General features: G+C 35.5%; 1 pseudogene; it reads right to left on the reverse strand.

Annotated features, from left to right (window-relative positions):
• Positions 1-734: 734 nt before the first annotated feature.
• On the reverse strand, positions 735-1672 carry LOC100476588 (annotated as a pseudogene).
• Positions 1673-22028: the final 20356 nt, after the last annotated feature.

A 22028-nucleotide genomic window follows, 5' to 3' on the forward strand; every position in this document is an offset into this window, starting at 1 on the left:
CAGAGAACAAACTGGTGGTTTCCAATGGGCTGGTGGTGGGAGAATGAGCAAAATATATCATGGTGATTAATAAGTACTAAATTTCAAGTTAGAAAATTTTAAGTCATGGAGATAAAAAGAACAACAAATGGAATATAGTCAATAATATTCTAATAACATTGTATGATGACTCTGCTTATCACAGTGAGCACTGAGTAATGTATACAATTGTCAATATGTTGTACACCTGACAGTAATATTGCACTGCCTGTCAGTTTTATTTCAATAATATTCTAATTTATTTTCCTAAGGGGAACATCAACCTGGATAAAACAGTACTTTTTGGAAAAGGAATGTCTGTGTCTCTTTTTTGTTCTACTCTTAGATTAGCGTGATGTTCAGTCAAAAATTAGAAGAAGCATCCACTGTCTTCTTTGTCTCTGTGATGATAGAATACAATGACAATAATCCTTTTCTATCTCTGTGGGTGCTTTAAGAAACAGTATATATGCTTCCATCTATTTGTTACCAAAGCCCTTTTATTCAAATATTTCTATTAATGCAACTCTTTACTGAACTCAATTGTTTTGTTTCAAACACAATAAGTTGATTGACGATTTAATGACTGATTTCTAAAATAATCTATATCTCTAAATAGACATTCTACATAGCTGAAGAAAGCTTCAAGCCAGGACTTTGATTTTCATACCGCTATCTGGTTTCAGATATGAAGCATGACAGTGATATTTTTTGAACTATTTTGATATTAGGTACTTTCCCAGAGTCTTCTTTATAACCCTCACAACCTCCTTGTTTCTAAGGCTATAATTAAAGGTTTCAGCATGTGGGTGAGGATAGTGTAGATCATGGAGAGACCTTGCTCCAGTGCTGGGGTGTGGGAAGAGCCAGGTGTCATGTACACAACTATCGCTGGTTCCAGGTAAAGACTCACTACAGTAAGGTGAGAAGAGCATGCGGATGGGGATTTTTTCCTCCCCTCAGGAGACTTTATTCTGGGAACAGCAAGGAAAATCCGAATATAGGAAGTCACTATTAAGCTAAAGGGGGTGAGTATAAATATGATACTTATCATAAACAACACCATCTCATAATCTGAAGTGTCCTCACAGGATAGCTTCAGGATGGCTGGTATCTCATAGAAGAAATGATTTATTTTCTTCAGACCACAGACAGGAAAACGCATGGTGTAGGTGGTTTGAATGAGTGAATTTAGAGCAGCCCCAGTCCATGATGTTACTTCCATTAGCAAGCAGACTTTAGAGTTAATAATGATTGTGTAGCGAAGGGGGTTACAAACAGCCAGAAACTGGTCATAGGACATAAAGGTTAAGAGGAGACACTCAGCGCCACCTAAAGTCAGGCAGAAGAACATCCGGACTCCACAGCCAATGCGAGAGATGCTGTGCTTCCCTAAGGAATAGTTGACGACCATCTTAGGAACCAAACTGGAAATGTAAAACAAATCAATGATGGAAAGCTGGCTGAGCAAGAAGTACATGGGAGTGTGGAGGTGGGAGTCCACTCAGATCAGAAAGATGAGGATGGAGTTCCCTGTGAGAGTAATGAGGTAGACCAGAAGGATGAGGTAGACCAGGAGGCTGGCATATTGGAACTCAGGGAAGAGGCCCAAGAGGATGAAATCTGTAGTGGATGTGTCATTTATTTTTGCCATATCTCAGCCTCATTGGTAGTAACTAATGTGTGGTAAGAGGAAAGTATAGGCCATCTGTTAAATCTTATGCCTTGTTATGAGCCTTTGATTTTAGACTTGGTTTATTTTTTCCTATCTATTCTTTCTTCAATATCTTCACAGACCCCAATGGCATTTAAAACATCTTGAGAAACTTTGAAGTTGGAGAACATATGAAGATTTGGGGAGAGTGGCACACTTGGAGAAAGCATAGAACCTCTGTGTTCTTTCCCACATGCATTACCCTACACATCTTTTCCATCTAGATGTTAATCTATATCCTTTATTTTATCTTTTTATAATAAACTGGTAATCCAGTTAAAAATCTTGAAGTTTGAAAGAAATAAATTTTTTATTTGGTAACTATTATAGCAGCAATATCAAAGCAGTAAAGCATGCATGCATGAGACCCTTCTAAGGACAGAACTTTGTATAATTTCATGAATAAAATTCATCCTGATCTTAAGGGATTCAAACTTCTAGAATAACATATCAATCTGACCTCTTCTGAGCTCATTTATGTGTTTCCAACAACTTCTTAAACACTTTCACCAGCTATCCTGAACACTTTCAATTTATCATGCCAAAACTGATCTCAGTCCCCATCCCTTGCATTTGATTATTTCTGCCATTACCACTTACTACAAACATTCAAGCTGAACTCTTAAAGCCATGTTTGATTTCCTCATTTTCTATGTTTAATCAGTTACTTGGCCCAGCCATACTAAACTATCAGGAATCCCTAAGACACATATCTCCTTTCCAAACTTATTATTTCATTCAATTATACGTTTTCAATGCCCATTTTCCTGACTTTCTAGTCTCTTTTTTTTCTTTCAAACCATAATCATCTTAAAACACATCTATGATCAGATAGTCACTCTCTGGGGCAACTTTTGAAATGTTCTCTATGAATTAGTGAATTAAGCTTAGCAATACTTATTTTGGCATGTAAATACTCAAGTTTGTGACTAGTTTACCTGGCCTTTTTTTTTCTTTCCTTTTAGCAAACTTTTTCCCTTACAACAACTTAAACTACATCTGAAAGGTCACCATGCTTTTCATCTCCATGCATGTACTTGCACAGTTTCACTTCCATTTAAGCTAAACTTTCTCCAATACAAACTATTAAATGCTTCCAATTATTTAACTTCCTGATCACATTTGAGCATCTTTCTGATGTTTCCTCAAAACTCCGCTGATCCCCTGCCAAATCAAAATGTGATATTTTCTTCTAAATTTTGACAATGCACATTAAAATATCCTACCAGTGGCACATACAGATTTAAACTTTTTGTAAAATATTTGGTTCCAGGGGTGCTTGGGTGGCTCCTTTGGTTAAGAATTTGACTCTTGATTTCAGCTCAGATAATGATCTTAAGGGTTATAAGATCAAGTCTCACATTGGGTTCCATGCTCAGAGAGAATTCAGCTTGAAGATTCTCTCCCTCTGCCCCTCCCCCCACTCATGCTTGCTCTTCCTCTCAAATAAATAAATATTTAAAAATAAATAAATAAATAACCAAATAATAAATAAATATTTGGTTCCACTTGAACTTCAACATTTTTAATGAAGAATTAATTATATGCATTTTATAATTCCTACGTAGTGCTCCCTCAATAGAATTGTATAGGATGGATCATAAAATGGATTAGTTTATTAGAGAGTGTTGGAATGTAGATGTTTCAAGATTATTATAGCCATGCTAGCATTCACTTTTGTAAAGACAACTCATCAAAATGAAATATTTCTTTACTTTGTTAAACCCAATACTCAAGATGTGTATCTGCCTGCTGTCAGAGATCATCAAAATATATACTTAAACTAATTCATGAGAAAGGGTGTTAGATTCTGAGGATTGATAGAGTAAAAAGAAGGAAGTGGAAATGGATTAATGGTGGTGGAATAATAAGGGGAGGAAGAAATGTTCAAAGACAAGGAAAGGAAAGAGGAGAAGAAAAAAAATGTCAAATGAAATAACGCCCGGTTTTATTATATGATTCAGTCTATACATAACAAACATTAATACTACAAAAACTTAATTTGTGGGCCACTTTAGAGGCTCTAAGGACTTGGATAATGCTAGTAAATTGCCATTAATTATTCATGGAATCTATCAAATGATTAATTGATTTTTTTGTTTTAATAAACTATCGTTATGGCTTTGTCTTTGTCAATCAAAGCACTGTCTGTGAGAAGCATGTTTATTCTTTTCTTTTTTTTAAGATTTTATTTATTTGAGAGAGAGAGAGCTAGAAAGCACAAGCAGGGGGAGCAGCAGAGGGAGAGGGAGAAGCAGGCTCTCAGCTGAACAGGGAGCCCAATACTGGGCTTGATCATAAGACTGAATTCATGACCTGAGCCAAAGGAAGACACTTAACAATCTGAGCCACCCAGGCACCCCAGAAGCATGTCTATTCTAATATACATGACAGTAAATTACTTTAAAGAATCCAAAAGATGTTCTCAATGTCACAGAAATTAGTAGAATTAGAATTCAAACTGTGAAAAATTTTGACTACTCTTCATGATCTAATTATACCTTGTTTACCAAGAAATGTGAATCTTCTAGGAAGAGTGGAGGAGACAGTGTTTAGCTAGCTAAATACATACACTCAGATCCTTAAAATGGGTGAGAAAATGACTTCATCAGCTCCATACTAACTGGCAATCTTGTCCCAAGTTTTGCAACAGAACTGTACTAAATCTTGGAATGCAGATTCTATTTCCAAAAACAGTAGGTATGACATTTTTAGTTTGCAAACCTCTTTAGAAGTAGAAATTGTTATTGAAACTAATGGCCATTTTCCACCAGCGTATATAAAACAAAAGAAGCCACCTGGCTTTGGATCAATGGTTTTTAATTACGATTGATTCTGTCATTTTATGCCATAGTCCAAGGAAAACATGAGGTTGTAACATGTTAAAGATGGAAGAATAATGGAATAACACTGCTAATGAGAGGGAGAAAAAGGAATGAAATGGGTAGGCTCTTAGCTGCAGTTCTGTCCATGTTTTCACTGCTCTGCCCACATCCCCAGCCTCTAACATTTTAAATCTGTCAGCAACTAACTCAGACAGAAACTGAAAACCAGGAAATGCTACTTCTAGTATCAGCGGCCTTCATGTTCTCTCCACAGAAACCTGAGATAGTTGTCACCCAGCTGCTTTTGGTGGAAAACATTTTTGGAGTATTCCCCCGACCTGATCAAAAGCTGAGTTCCTCTCCAACTTGTTTAATCTCCACTGGAGGGAAATCACAATGGGTGTGATAAAGAGAGCTTCTTCTCATTATTCCATTAAGTAGAATGAGACCCTGAAGCCTGGTGACCCAGGAGACCTAATAGGAGCAGAGGATGGAATGGGACACAGAATAATTCCAGAGATTGTAGAAGTTATCCAATCCAGTCTCTCACCAAATAAGGTGATTTTTGTATTAACAGACCAAGGAAAGTAAATGATTTACTTACCAAACATTAAGTAAAACTAAGAATGTCACAAATACTAATTCAAGAAATAACCTGATAATATTAGTACTATCTCCATTTTGCAGAAGTGGGGTTAGGTAACTTTCCATACAGCTATTAGGGATCAAATTCACCTTTCAAATCAGAACTATGGTCATCTCTACAGTCAGCCTCTGCCACCTTTAAAATGCCAATAGAGTTCAGGGATGCTTTTCTCTTTAGAAATCCTGTCCAAAAGGACCTACAATGAGCAAGCCATTAAAATGCTAAAGAGAATAGGGTGGAGAACCAAAGCCCAACCAGAATAAAGTCCTACAGGCCAGTTAGAAGGAGCAAAGACTTAAATAGTGATGTTGGCAGAGCAGAGAGGGGATGGTGCAAATCAAAACAGCACTGAAGTGAGTCAAGAATACAATTGGAAAGGCTGCAGAAAAGTTGATAAGGGAGCTTGACAAATGGCTGAAGAAACACATTATTGTGCCAATATAAACAATCATTAGTTACTTAATATTTATAAGTCAACAATTTTTCAAGAAGTCCTTTGCAATGTTTCATTATTCTCACCTCTTTGAATTTTAATTTCTACTCATACATCTGTCTCCACCTCTAGCCTACAAGTTTCTTGAGTTCTGTGGTAATAACTTATTTATCTTGATACTCTTTATGTATGGAATCACTCCTGGAACATAAAAGTTACTACTAAATGATAAAGAATGGATAAATCACAACTCTATGAAGAAAATATTATTATCTCTACTTTTCTGACAAGGAAGTTGATGAAATAGTCACGGATTTGTCAGTATGTGACATATCCTGAGTCCCTAGTCTGTGCTGTGTCACAATTCCATGTTTCATTTCTATTTTCAAGAACAATGAGCAGACAATGGAAACACCAGACGTATGGCCCAAGGTTTATTTGTGCTGTCAAGGTGACCTCACATGATTCATTTGCTGCTATGCTGTAAAATACAGCATGGGAAGGATACAAAGTCTCCTTGTTTCGTTTGTTTGTTTGTTGTTTTCTTTTTTTTACTTTAAATCTGATAATGTTCTAACAGATAAAAGGTGGAAGACATTTTTTATTTTGGCAAAACTAGAGCTACTTAAAGGAGAGGCTGAAAATGAAGTGCAAGTTGATTTATTATTGTTGCAGCCATTCACATATTTTTACCTCTATCCCCAAACCCCAAACTAGCCATCTGTGCCAAATGGTTGCAATTCCACACATTATAGAATATTTAATTACATATATTATATAAACATATAATACTTATATTATAAATATATATTATAAATATATAAATTGTAAATTTATATAAACATATAAATTATAAATTTATATGTATAAATTATAAATTTATGATGTACTGTATGGTGACTAACATAATATAATAAAATATTATACAAAATAAAAATACATTTATATAAAATAAATATTTAAATATTTAATTTAATTAATAATTAGAAAATTCCATAAAATGACCAACCTTAGGTGATTGTTCTAGCAAGTTGATAAAGTTTATTCAAATCCAGCCAATCTTTTCTATTGTATATTCTGGTTTCCAAAATTTTCAGTGGGTGGTGACTATTATCACAAAGTGGCACCAGCAACTCTAAAAAATAAAAATGCACATATTTAATGTGATATTGACAGAGATCAACACATCTTTACTTCCCTTGGCTCAGAGGCTGGACCCTGAGGCTGGTGTGTGACTCCAAAATAGGATTATATATGAGCTGGATTTGAGGGAGAATGAATGAGGCATTTCATAAAAGGAAGCCAACTAAATTCATGCTGTGTTAAAGTGATAACTCTGGGCCTCATTCCAAATGCCTTGTGGGGGTTTTGCATCTCCAATTTAATTAGCAGTACACTGAACTTACCTTAATTCTCAGAACATTCTCACAGATGTATCTAAAGGAAAACACCCAATTTTTCCCACTGGACCCCAGAAATTTCATACAATATCACTTCCCTTAAGATTTCAAGTTTGTTCTAATCTTCAGGATTCTCTAGGGACTTGTTCCTTGTGGATAGTAGAAGATCTATGGATTCATTAAATACACTGTGAAATTATCTAAATAAACACTTAATATTTTTCCTATTATAAGTCAGTACTATAACAAATACAAGTCAATAAATACTAGAAGAATAAATCCTTATTAAGGAATTGTCCCAAGAGAAGATAACCTACTCCACCAGGAATCTGTTAAGACTAATATATTAACTCAGTAAACTTGCAAAATACAAAATCAATATAAAGAAATCTTGCATTTCTATACACTAATAACAAACTATCAGAAAGAGAAATTAAGAAAAAGAATCTCACTTATGATTGCATCAAAAGAAAAAAAAAGATACCTTGGATTAAATTTCATCAAGGAGGTAAGAGGTATCTACAATGAAAATGATTGGGCAAGGATGGAAAAAAAAAAAACAATCATGGATTAGAAGAAAAAATACTGCTAAAATGTCCATATTACCCAAAGCAATGTACAGATTCAATGGAACAATTATCAAAAAGTTTTTAGTTAAATTCCAGTTAGTTAACATACATTGTACTACTAGTTTCTGCTGGAAATATAGTGATTGAACACTTCCATACAATCCCTGGTGCTCATCACAACAACTGCACTCCTTAATCCCCATTATCTATTTAACCCATTCCCCCTCCCATTCCATTCTCGTAACCATCAGTTTGTTCTCTAAGTTAAAAGTCTATTTCTTGGTTTGCCTCTCTCTCTTTCTCTCTTTTTTCCCCTTTGCTCATTAGTTTTGTTTCTTAAATTCCACATATGAGTGAAATCATATGGTATTTGTCTTTCTCTGAGTGATTTATTTCACATATACTCTAACTCCATCCATGTCTTTCCAATGACAAGATTTCATTCTTTTTTTGTGGCTTTTTTGAATACTTCATATATCTAGATCCATATCTATCTTTACCTATCTATCATCTATCTATCTAGTCTGCCTATCATCTATCTATATCTCTACAGTGGCTGCACAAGATTGCAATCTCACCAAAGGGCATGAGTGTTTCTTTTTCTCCACATCATCACCCACAACTGTGGTTTCTTGTGTTGTTGATTTGAACCATCCTGACAGATATGAAGTGATATCTCATTGTAGTTTTGATTCACATTTACCTGATGATCACTGATGTTGAGTGTTTTCATGTGCATCATGGCCATCTGTATGTCTTCCTTGGAGAAATGTCTGTTCATGTCTTTTGCCTAATTTTAATTTGATTATTTATTTTTGGGTGCTGAGTTTTATAAGTTCTTTATGTATTTTGGATACTAACCCTTTATCGGATATGTCATTTCCAAATATCTTCTTCCGTTATGTAGGTTAGCTTTTAGTTTTGCTGATTGTTTCTTTAACTGTGTAGAAGCTTTTTATTTTGATGTAGTCATAACAATTTATTTTTGCAGTTGTTTCCTTTGTGCCAGGAGACATATTTAGAAATAATTGTTACAGCTGATGTCAAAGAAGTTGCTGCCTGTTTTCACCTCTAAGATTATGATGGTTTCAAGTGTCACATTTAGGCACTTAATCCACTTTGAGCTTATTTTTGTATATGGTTTAAGAAAGCATCCCAGTTTCTATCATTTGCATGTTTCTGTCTGGTTTCCTTAATACTTGTAAATGGGATTGATTCCCTAATTTCTCTTATTGCTGCTTCATTCTTGGTGTATAGAAATACAACAGATTTATATACCTTGATTTTATGTCTTGTGACATTACTTAATTCATTTTTCAGTGCTAGAACTTTTTTGGAGGAGTATTTTGGTTTTTCTATATAAAGTATCATGTCATCTGTAAACAGTGAAAGTTTTTCTTCTTTCTTACTGATTTGGATGTCTTCTATTTCTTTTTGTTGTTTGATTGCTGTGACTAGGACTTCCAGTTCCAGGTTGAATAAAAGCGGTGAGAGTGGTATCTTTATCTTGTTCCTGACCTTAGGGAAAAAGCTCTATTTCCCCCAATGAAGTTAGTTTTGAGTTTTTCATATATGGCCTTTATGATGCCGGGGTATGGTTGTTCTAAACTTACTTTGTTGTGGTTTTTATTGTTGTTGTTGTTGTTTGTTTGCTTACTTTTCATCGTGAATGAATATTGTACTTTGTCAAAATCATTTTCTGCATCTATTGAAAGGATCATTTGGTTCTTACTCATTCTTTTTTGATGTGATGTATCACATTGATTGGTTTGTGAATATGAATCGTACTTGAAACCCAGGAATGAATTCCATTAGCTCATGGTGAATGATTTTTTAATGCATTGTTGGCTTTGATATGCTAGTATTTTATTGAGAATATTTGCATCCATGTTCTTTACAGATATTGACATGTAGTTTTCTTTTTAGTGTTGTCTTTATCTGGTTTTGGTATCGGGGTAATCATGGCCTCATAGAATGAACTTAGAAGTTTTCCTTCATTTTGAAAAGAAGAGTTTTCCTTTAATTTCTATGTTTGAATAATTTGTGAAGAATAGATATTAACTCTTCTTGTATGTTTGGTATAATTCTCCCATGAAGCTGTAAGGTCCTGCACTTTGTATGTTGGGGATTTTTGTTTACTGAATCAATTTCTTTACTGATTATTGGTCTGTTAAAATAGTCTAATTCTTCCTGTTTCAGTTTTGATAGTTTCTATGTTTCTAGGAATTTATGCCTCTCTTCCACTTTGTCTAATTTGGTGGCACATAGTTTTTCATAATATTTTAATTTCCGTGACGTTTGTTGCTATTTCTCCTCTCTCATTTGTGATTTTATTTATTTGAGTCTTTTTTTCTTTTTTTCTTGATAAGTCTGGCTGTATGTCTATCAATTTCAATAATTTCTTCAAAGATTCAACTCCTGGTTTCATTGATCTGTTCTATCATGTGTATTTTTTTTATTTCTATATCATTCATTTATGCTCTAGTCTTTATGATTCCATTTCTTTTGCTGGTTTAGTTGGATAGTTTGTTTGCTGTTGTTTTGTTTTGTTTTGTTTTTTTCCTCTAGCTTCATAAAGTGTAAAGATTCCTTGTTTGTGATTTTTCTTGACTCTTGAAGTCGGCCTATATTTTCCTAAATTCTCCCCTTTGAACTGCTTTTACTGCATCCCAGAGGTTTTAACAATTGTGTTTAAATTTTTATTTGTTTCCACATACTTTTTAATTTCTTCCTTGATTTCCAAATTAATCTCACTCATTGTTTAGTAGCTTTTTTTTTAATCTTCCTGTATTTGTGATGTTTGCATTTTTTTTTCTTGTTGACTTCTAGTTTCGTAGTGTTCTGGTTAGAAAAGATGCATGGTATGGCTTCAATCTTGAATTTGTAGGGATGTTTTGTGGGCTAACATGTGATCTATTCCAGAGAATGTCTCATGTACACTTGAAAATAATATATATTGTACTGTTATAGGATGGAATGTTCTGACTATATCTGTTAAATTTGTCCATTCCAGTGTGTCATTGGAAGCCATTATTTCTTGGTTGATTTTCTGATTTTGGTGATCTGTCCATTGTTGTAAATGCAGTGTTAAATTCTTATAATATTATTTATTATTATCAATTACTTCCTTCTTATTTGTTATTAAGTCTTTTACGTATTTAGATGCTTCTATTTGGTTGCAAAATATGTACAATTGTTACATTTCCTTGTTGGATTATTCCCTTTATTATTATGCAGTGTCCTTTCTTGTTTTTGTTGTTGTTATTGTTTTTGTTAGAGTCTTTGTTTTAAACTCTATTATATCTGATATATGTATTGCTACTCTTGTTTTCTTTTGACATCTATTTGCCTCTTAGATGTTTCTCCATCCCCTCATTTTCAATCCGGAGGTGTCATTAGGTCTAAATTTGGTGTTGTACAGGCATAATACAGATGGATCTTCTTTTCTTAACTATTCTGTAACTCTATGTTTTCTGATTGGAGCATTTAGTCCATTTACATTCAAAGTCATTATTGACAGATATGTATGTATTGTTATTTTAATATTTGTTTTGTGGTTGTTCCTGAAGAATACCTCTGGTCCTTTCTTGTCTCTTTGATATTTTGCTGATTTTCTTTAATGATACATTTGGATTACTTTATCTTTATTGTTTTCATATAAATTAGTATTTTTGATATATGGTTACCATTAGGATTCTATGGAGCCACTTCTTCATATAGCAGTCTATATTAAGTCAATGGTCATTTAAATTTCAACACACAGTTTACTCCTCCCCGCATTTTAGGTGTATGTTGTTATATTTTGTATCTTTTTATTTTGTGTGTTCCTTGACTGATTTTTTATGGAAATATTCATTTTTACTGCTTTTGTGTTTCCTACCTATATACTTTCGCTTTTGGTCTCTCCTTTCTACTGGAAGAGACCCTTTCAATATTTCCTTCATGGATGATTTAATGGTCATGAACTCCTTTAGCTTCTGTTTGTCTGGGAAACTCTTCATCTATCCTGAATAGATGAAGACCTATTCTCAAACCCCCTCTATTCTGAATAACAGTCTTATAGAGTACTCTTGGTTGCAGATTTTTGGCATTGAACACTTTGAATATATCATGCTATTCACTTCTGTATTTGAAAGTTTCTACTGAAAAATCTCTGCTAGCTTTACTGGTTTTCACCTGTGAGTTACTGCTTCTTTTGTGTCTCTGCTTTATTATTATTTTTTTTCTTTATCACTATGTTTTGCCACTTTAATTACAGTATGTCTTGCTATGTGGGTATGCTTTTGTTGATTTTGATGGGGATTCTCTTTGCCTCCTGGATCTGGATATTTGTCTCCTTCCCCAAATTAGGGAAGTCTTCAGCCATTATTACTTCCAATAATTTGTATCCCCTTTTCTCTCCTCTCCTTCTGGAAATCCAATAATACAAATGGTATTGTGCTTGATGGAGTCACCGAAATCCCTAAGTCTTGTTGCCTGGGCATAGAGCTCTGCAATGTTTTCAGCATAGCTGGGAATGATGGCTGGGCACTGCTATATGGCAACCATACACCAGGAGGCTACAGAAGACATGCATGACTTTAACAGAATTTGCCCTGAATCCAGCGCCAATTCTAGTAGTTTGGGAGTGGGACAGTCTTCAGGAGAACTCATGAGTGTGGCACACTGCTATAAACTGTGTGGCAAATGTCTGTGCAGCCCAGCCTTCCACAGATAGCCTTGTCTTTATGCTGGGTGAGGAGGAAATGACTCCTGTATGTTCACTCCATTTTAGAGAATTCCCCCAACATGTTCCAAAATCAGTACGAACAGATGTTAATCTGTTTGAACTTTGTCATTGTGTAAACTGCTGTTGTTATGTTGCCTCTGAGAAGTCTGCTCTCTTTTTAAGGGTGAAGACCTAGTTATCACTTGCCATCCAAGCTCACCTGGTGCTGAATCAGCTGACATTTGAAGCTCCAGACTCCAAGTCCAGCTGGTTACACAGCATTTATTCAGCCCTTCTGGTTTTCAAAGCAAACATTATGGGGCTTGTCTTCCCCATGTGAGCTCCCTGGTGTGAGGGCCCATATCTCTGCCTTCTCTGTACATGCATCCCCCTCTCTCTTGCAGACAGCTTCCCTCCACATTTCTGACTTTACCAACATTTCAGATGACACTTCTCTATATTTAGTTGTGGAGTGTGTTCTGTCAGTCTTTGGATCACTCTCCAGTTTATTGATTTGGACTTAGATGATATCTGCTTGTAAATGTAGGATGGGGTAGATTCCATGTCCTCCTACATTGGCTTAAATAACCCAAGCTAGTTTTAAAGACAAAAATAATTAATAATAATAATAATGATAATTAATAATAATAATAACTGAAGAGCCTAAGAAGGATACTACATAATGAAAAAGGTTATCCAATAAGAGGATATAACAATTGCAAATATTTATGCACCCAATATGTGAATACCAAGGTACATAAAGAAACTATTAAAAACCATAAAGAAAGAATTTGACAGTAATAAAATAATAGTAGAGAACTTTAAGAGCTCACTTACATCAATGGATAGATCATTGACACAAAAAAATCAACAAGGGCAACAGCGGCTTTGAGTGATAACATTGGACCAGATGGACCTAACAGATACATGTACAGACTTAGACAAAATACCAAGATGAAAAAATTTATCCCAAATGAATGAACAAGATAAGGCTACAGTCAGATATCTAAGCTAAAGAGATAAAAGTAATGTGCCTGATGGAGAATTTAAAGCAACAAACATAAGGATATCCAAAGGTCTTGAAAAAATAATTGAAGACATCAAGAAGAACCTTACAACAGACATAAAAGAGTAAAAAAAAAAAAGTATCAAATAGAGATGATGAATGCAATGAATGAGATTGGAAACAGGCTTAATGCAATGAATATCAGATAAAAAGAAACAACAATGAATTAGTGATATAGAAGACAAATCAATGGAAAATATTGAAGCTGAGCAAAAGAGAAAAAGAAGAATTATGGAACATGAGAATAGGCTTAGGGAAACAGCGACTCCATCAAATGTAATAACATTCACATTACAAGAGTCTCAGAAGGAAGGAGAGAAAAAGGAGAAGAAAATTTATTTGAAGAAATGATAGCAGAAAACTTTCCTAATATGGGAAAGGAAATAGACATTGTGATACAAGAGATGCAGAAAACTACCATCACTCTGGAAAACAAACTGAGGGCTTCGGGGGGAGGGGGGTGTGGGAATGGGATAGGTTGGTGATGGGTATTAAGGAGGGCACATATTGCATGGTGCACTGGGTGTTATACACAACTAATGAATCATTGAACTTTACATCAAAAACCAGGGATGTAATGTATGGTGACTAACATAATAAAAAAATATTATTATATAAAAAAATGGAGGGCATGTATTGCATGGTGCATGGTGTTATATGCAAGTAATGAATCATGAAAATTTATGTCAAAAACTAGGTATGTACTGTATGGTGACTATCATAATATAATAAAAAATATTACTAAAAAATAAATAAAATAAAATCCAAAAAAAATCAACAAAAGCAGACCAACACCAAGACATTTGTAATTAGATTTGCAAAATGTAGTAATAAAGAAAAAATAATAAAATCAACAAAACAAAAGAAGTCAGCAATTTACAGGGGAAGACCCATAGGTATAGCTGCAGATTTCCCAACAGAAACTCAGCAAGCCAGAAGGCAATGACATAATATATTCAAAGGGTTGAATGGAAAACAACAGCAGCCAAGAATACTCTATCCAGCAAGGTTATCATTCAGGATAGAAGAAGAGATAAAGAGGTTCCCAGACAAACAAAAACTAAAGAAGTCATGACCTCTAAGTCAACCTTGCAAGAAATATCATAGGGACACTTTAAGTATAAAGGAGAGAACAAAGGTCACAAAGCCAATTAAGGAACAGAAAAAAATTCCAGAAACAATGACAAAACAAGTAATAAAGTGGAGCTAAATATTCATCTATTAATACTTACTTTGAATGTAACTGGGCTAAATGCTACAATAAAAAGGTACAGCATATCAAAATGGATAAAAAAAAAAAGACTCATCTAAAAGAGACTCATTTTAGACCTAACTAAAGACACCTGCAGAAAGAATGTGAAGCAATGGAGAAATACTTATCATGGAAATGGACATTAAAAAATGCCAGGTTACCAATAATTATATCTCACAAACTAGACATTAAAACAAACAAACTTTGGAGAAGTAAGATGGCAGAGGAGTAGGGGACCTCATTTCAACTGGTCCCCTGAATTTAATTGGATGTCTGTCAAACCATTTTGAACACACAAAAAATCAGCCTGAGATGAAAGAATATATATCTGGATCTCTAAAAGCAGAAAAGCAACCACTTTTTGCAAGGTAGGATGTGTGGAGTCATGAATTTGCTGGGAGATATTGAAATATAAATAGAAGGGAGAGGGAGACTCCATAAGCTGGCTCCTGGAAAGTGATATAACACCAGAGGGCAAAATTGGAACACTTAGGAATCTGTTCTAGGGAGAGACATCCCTTTCTGAAGGGGATCCCTTTCTGGAAATGAAAAGACAACTCTAGGTAGGGCATTGTGGAATCAGGTTATGAGGGGCCACAGAGCAGAACGAGATTCCTGAGAGGGAAGAGGGCCCAAGCATTGGAGCCAAGTAGCAGTATAGGTAAGTGAGCCCAGGAAGGGACTCTCAGCTCAAATCGCCATAAACCTTGAACCTGGCTGGTCACTAACTTTTCTTTCCTTGAATAGCCTGAAAACCTCTGGAACCTGCCCCCAAGACCAGGCAAAAACTCACATAGTGGTAGTGGATGGGAAAGGGCTTTAGAGCAGAACACAGACCTGATTCCAGAGCATCAGGTGTGTGCAAAAGCCCTCAGCCTCTGGAGGTTTTAGAATCACAAAGGGCAGAGGCACTCCCTGGCCCCTGAGACTGCCTCTTAGAGAGCAGCTGTGGGTGCACACCACAGAAGGCTGCAGTTTTCAACAGTGCATGCACAAGTGGAGTCTGTTTGTCCAGGAGGGTTTGTTAAAGAGGGCAGACAGATTTTTCTGTTCTGGGCCAGAGGTTTGATTATGACCATTTATGCTCTGATCCTTTGGAGAGGCACAGAAATCACCCAGGAAACAAAAGCAACACAGAAGACCAGTTTCCACTGAGCCCATCCCCCAACAGGGGTGGGGCAACTCCACACAGGCAGGGTTACTTGAGGAACAACACAGCATAGCCCTCCACAGAAGACATGCAGGAAGAACAAATAGATGGCAATTCTATAGAGTCTATAAGATGGAAAAATCCCAATGCCAGGGGGAAAATTGTATATTGAGTTGCAGAAGTGGCCTCGTGACTTCTTTATTTTTCTGATAGAATTCTCTTTTTCTTTTTTTTTTCCTTTTCTAATGTTTTTTCTCTGTTGTAATTTTTTTTAACTTCTCCTCATTTCAGCTAGATGTCTTTTGTATCAGCTTGTTTTTCATAGTCACTTTTTAACTTGTATTTTTACACACTTATATTTTTTATAGATATATGCTTTATTTTAGCCCCCATTTTTCATGCTATTCAGTTTTACATGTTTATATGTACAAGTTTTACTTTCCTTGTAAATTGGGACATAGTGTCCTCTAGTACACAGACCAAAATGCACCCAGGAAAAATTGAAACACCCTGCTTTGTCCGAAGAGATTACAGCCCCCCCTCATTTTTTTAAAAAAACTTTTCAATTTTTTAATTTTTTTTCTTGTGTTTCATTTTGGCTTTGTTTTTTCAGTGGTGGCATCTGACCACTCTGGATTTTGCTAGGGTGGGTCTGCCTTGGGTAGTGGTTCATATTTTGGACTCTATTCATTTCCTCAACCATGCTTTGACAGAATGGCTAGAAGGAGGAACTCTCAACAGAGAAAAGAACCAGAGACAATGTCCTCTTCCACAGAACTAATGGATATGTGTAAAAGCAAGATGTCAGAGATAGAATTCAGGATAGCAATCACAAGGCCAATACTTAGGCTTGTAAAAGCATTAGTGACAATATAGAATCTCTAAGGGCAGAAATGACATAAAACCATAAAAATGCTATGAATGAGGTGCAGGCTAATCTGGATACTCTATCAGCCAGGGTAAATGAGGCAGAAGAGCAAATCAGTGATCAAGAAGATAAGCTGAGAGGAAGGAAAATGAAGAACATATGGATAGACAGCTAGTAGTCCAAGAAAATAAACTTAGATCAATGATGCCATGAAACTTTCCAATGTCAGAATTACTGGGATTCCCCAAGGGGGTGGAGAGAAAGAGAGGGCTAGAAGGTATATTTGAACAAATCATAGCTGACAACTTCCCTAATTGGGGGAGGGGAGTGAGCATTTGAGTCTAAGAGGCATAGAGGACTTCTCCAAAATCAATAAAAATATATCAACACCCTGACATATAATAGGCTTGCAAATCTTACAAGCAAAGAAACTATTCTGTGACTAGCCAGGGAAAGGAGGTTCCTTACATATGGAGGGAGGAACATAACAATAACATCAGACCTGTCCACAGAAACCTAGCAAGCCAGAAAGGGCTGGCAGGACATATTCAGGGTTAAAAATGAAAAAGACATGCAACCAAGAATACTTTACCCAGCAAGGGTGTCATTCATAATGGATGGAGAAATAAAGAATTTTCAGGACAGGCAGAAACAAAAGAATAGGTGACCACCAAACTAGCCCTGAAAGAGCTATTAAGAGGAACTCTGTGAGCAAAGAGAAACCCCAAGAGTTACATAGACCAGAAAGAAACAGAGAAAATCTACAGAAACGGAATTTACAGGCAATACAATGACACTAAATTCATATCTTACCAAAGTTACTCTGAATGTAAATGGACTGAATGCTCCAATCAAAAGACACAAGATTTCAGATTGGATGAAAAAGCAGGACCCATTCATATGCTGCATACAAGAAACTCACTTGCCACCTAAAGTAACCTCCACGTTGAAAGTGAGGGGATGGAGAAGCATTTACCACACTCATGGATCCCAAAAGAAAGCTGGGGTAGAAATCCTCATGGCAGACAAATTAGATTTTAAACCGAAGACCTTGTAAGAGATGTAGAGGGACACTATATCATACTTAAAGGGTCTATGCAACAAGAAAATCTAACAATTTTAAATATCTATGCTCCCACATGGGAAGAGCCAATTACATAAACCAATTAATAACCGAAATAAGGAGAAATATTAATGACAATACATTAGGAGACGTCAATCCTCCACTCACAGGAATGGACAGATCTTCTAAGTAGAAGATAACAAAGAAACAAGAGCTTTGAATAACACATCTGATTTTTTTAATTTATTTTTTATTGTTTCTTTAGTTATGATATGTTAGTCACAATACAGTACATCATTAGTTTTTGATGTAGTGTTCCATGATTTATTGTTTGCATATAACACCCAGTGCTCCCTGCATACGTGCCCTCTGCATTTGACCAGATGGACTTCACACATATAAAAAGAACTTTCAGCCTAAAAACAACAGAATAATCATTTTTTCTCAAGTGCACATAGAACTTTCTCCACGATAGATCACATACTGGATCACAAATCAGGTCTCAACTGACACCAAAAGATTGAGATTATCCCCTGTATATTTTCAGACCACAGTGTTATGAAACTGGAACTCAACCTCAAGAAGAAATTTGGAAGGAACTCAAACACTTGGAAGTTAAAGAGCATCCTGCTAAAAAATTATTGGGTCAACCAGGAAATTAAAGAACTTAAACAATTCATTGAAACCAATGAGAATGAAAAAACATCACTCAAAAACCTATTGGATATGGCCAAACCGTCCTAAGAGGGATACACATAGCCATCCAAACCTCTTACAAAATAGTTAGAAATATCATAAATGCACGAGCTAACCTGACACCTAAAGGACCTGGAGAAAGAATAGTAAATAAGGCATAAACCAAGCAGGAGAAGGAAATAATGAAGATTAGAGCAGAAGTCAGTGAAATAGAAACCAGAAAAACAGTAGAACAGATCAACAAAACTAGAAGCTATTTCTTTGAAAGAATTAATAAAATCAATAAACCTCTGGACAGACTTACCCATAAGAAAAAGGAAATGACCCAAATCAATATAATCATGACAGGAAGGGAGAATTCACGACTAATAACAGGGAAATAGAAACAATTATTTGTAATTATTACTAGCAACTATACATAAACAATTTCAACAATCTAGAAGAAATGGATTCATTCCTAGAAACTTGTAAACTACCAAGACTGTAACAGGAAGAAATAGACAATCTGAACAGACCAATAACCAGCAAGGAAATTGAAGCATTAATCAAAAAACTCTCCCCCAAAAAAGAGTCCAGCGTCAGATGGCTTCCAAGGGGAATGCTACCAAACACTTAAAAAATCACACCTATTCTACTGAAGCTGTTTCAATGACTAGAATTAGAAGGAAAACTTCCAAACTTGTTCTATGATGCCAGCATTACCCTGATCCCAAAACCAGACAAAGAACCCATCAAAAAGGAGAATTAAAGACCAATATCCCTGATGAACATGGATGCCAAAATACTCAACAACATCCTAGCCAATAGAATCCAACAGTACTTTAAAAGGATTATTCAACACAAACAGGTGGGATGTATACCTGGGATGCAATGGCAGTTCAAAACTCTCAAATCAATCAATGTGATAGAGCACATTAATAAAAGAAAAGACAAGAACCATATGATCCTCTCAATTGATGCAGAAAAACCATTTGACAAAATACAACATACTTTCCTGATTTAAACTCTTCAAATATAGGGATAGAGTGAACATATCAAAATATCATAAAAGCCATCTATGAAAAGGCAACAGAGAATATCATTCTCAATGGGGAAAAAACTGAGAGCTTTTCCTTTAAGGTCAGGAACACTACAGGGTTGCCCACTCTCACCAATATTGTTCAACATAGTACTAGAAGTCCTAGCCTCAGCAATCAGACAACAAAAAGAAATAAAAGGCATTCAAATTGACAAAGAAGATGTCAAACTCTCTTTGCAGATGATATGATACTTTATGTGGAAAACCCAAAAGACTCCACCCCTAAATTAATAGAACTCATAGAGCAACTAAACAATGTGGCAAGATACAAAATCAATACACAGAAATAAGTTGCATTTCTAAACAGGAACAATGTGACTGAAGAAACAGAAATTAAGGAATTGATTCCATTCACAATTGCACCAAAAATGATAACATACCTAGGAAGAAACCTAACCAAGGAGGTAAAAAATCTGTACTCTAGCAACCACAGAAAATTTATGAAAGAAATTGAGGAAGACACAAAGAGATGGAAAAAACATTCCATGCTTATGGATTGGAAGAATAAAAATTGTTTAAATGTCTATGCTCCCCAGAGCAATCTAAAATTTCAATGCAATCCCCATCAAAATGCCATTGCAATTTTTCACAGAGCTGGAACAAATAATCCTAAAATTGATATGGAACCAGAAAAGATCTCAAATAGCCAGGGTAATGTGAAAAGAAATGGAAACTGGGGGCAACAAGTCTGAATTCAAGCTATATTACAAAACTGTAATCATTAACACAGCATGGACACCTAGATCAATGGAACAGAATAGAGAAACTGGAAATGGACCCTCAACTCCATGATCAACTAATCTTTGACAAAGCTGGAAAGAACATCCAAAGAAAAAAAGACAGTCTCTTCAATAAATGGTGGTGGGCAAACTGGACAGTCACATGGAGAAGAATGAAACTGGACCATTTTCTTACAGCATACTGAAAAATAAACTCAAAATGAATGAAAGACTTCAATGTGAGACAGGAATCCATCAAAATCCTAGAGGAGAGCACAGGCAGTAACCTCTTTGACCTTGACAAGAACAAGTTTTTCTTAGACATGTCTAAAGGCAGGGGAAACAAGGCAAAAATGAACTTTTGGGACTTCATCAAAATAAAAAGCTTTTTCCTAACAAAGGAAATAGTCAACAAAACTGAAAGACAACTGACAGAATGGGAGAAGATATTTTCAAATGACATTTCAGATAAAAGGCTGGTGTCCCAGTTCTATAAAGAAAAGAACTTCTCAAACTCCAACACGAAAAACACAAATAATCCAGTCAAGAAATAGGCAGAAGACATGACAGACACTTCTCCAAAGAAGACATACAAATAGATAACAGACACATGAAAAAAATTTTCACATCACTAGCCATCAGGAAAATACAAATCAAAACCACAATGAGATACCACCTTACGCCAGTTAGAATGCCAAAAATTAACAAGGCAGGAAACAACAAATGTTGGTGAGGATGGAGAAGGGGAACATCTTACACTGTTGGTGGGAATTCAAGCTAGTACAGTCACTCTGGAAAACAGTATGGACATTCCTCAAGATCTTAAAAATAGAGGTATCCTATTGACCAGCAATTTCACTACTAGGTATTTATAGCAAAATACAGATGTAGTAAAAAGGAGGGTAATATGCACCCCAATGTTCATAGCAACAATTTCCACAATAGCCAAACTGCGGAAGGAAATGAGATGCTCCCCAAAAGATGAATTGATAAAGAAGATGAGGTTCATATATACAATGGAATATTATTCAGCCATTGGAAAGGATGGATATCCACCATTTACATAGACATGGATGGAACTGGAGGGGATTATGCTAAGTGAAATAAATCAAGTAGAGAAAGACAGTTATCACACGGTTTCACTCACATGTGTAACATAAGGAATAGGGTGAAGGACCACATAGGAAGGGAGAGAAAACTGAAGGGGAAAAAATCAGAAAAGGAGACAAACCATGAGAGTCTGGAATCTGGGATGACACACTTTAAATACACTGAGCTGCCTGAAAGATCCTTAAGGAGAGACATTAGCAAGATTTAATATTAGGAAACACTTTTTTCTTCAGGGAAACATCAATTTAAAAAAATATATGGTTCAAAATATTTTTATTAGAAGCTCAGAATATATTTAAGGAACTGTAGTACCTCAAATAGGCACAATTAAAGAAAGTGCATTGAAACAGGTACAAAGAGCAATGTTATGTGGCCTGCATTAGTCCAATCCTTAACCCAGCACAGCTGAAATCTGGAAAGGGTACTTTCAGCACATCATGTCTCCTTTTGAAAAGAGAAGACAAACTGGGCCAAACATCTAGCATCCCTAGTATTTTTTTAAAATTTTAGTGCTTTTTTTACTATTTTATTTTATTTTATTTTTTAAAGTTTTAAAAATTATATTATGTTAGTCACCATACAGTACATCCCTGATTTCTGATGAAAAGTTCGATGATTCATTAGTTGCATATAACACCCAGTGCACCATGCAATACGTGCCCTCCTTAATACCCATCACCAGCTTTTCCCACTCCCCCACCACCCTCCACTCT

Source organism: Ailuropoda melanoleuca, unplaced genomic scaffold (genome assembly GCF_002007445.2).
Source record: "Ailuropoda melanoleuca isolate Jingjing unplaced genomic scaffold, ASM200744v2 unplaced-scaffold7480, whole genome shotgun sequence".
Lineage (NCBI taxonomy): Eukaryota > Metazoa > Chordata > Mammalia > Carnivora > Ursidae > Ailuropoda > Ailuropoda melanoleuca.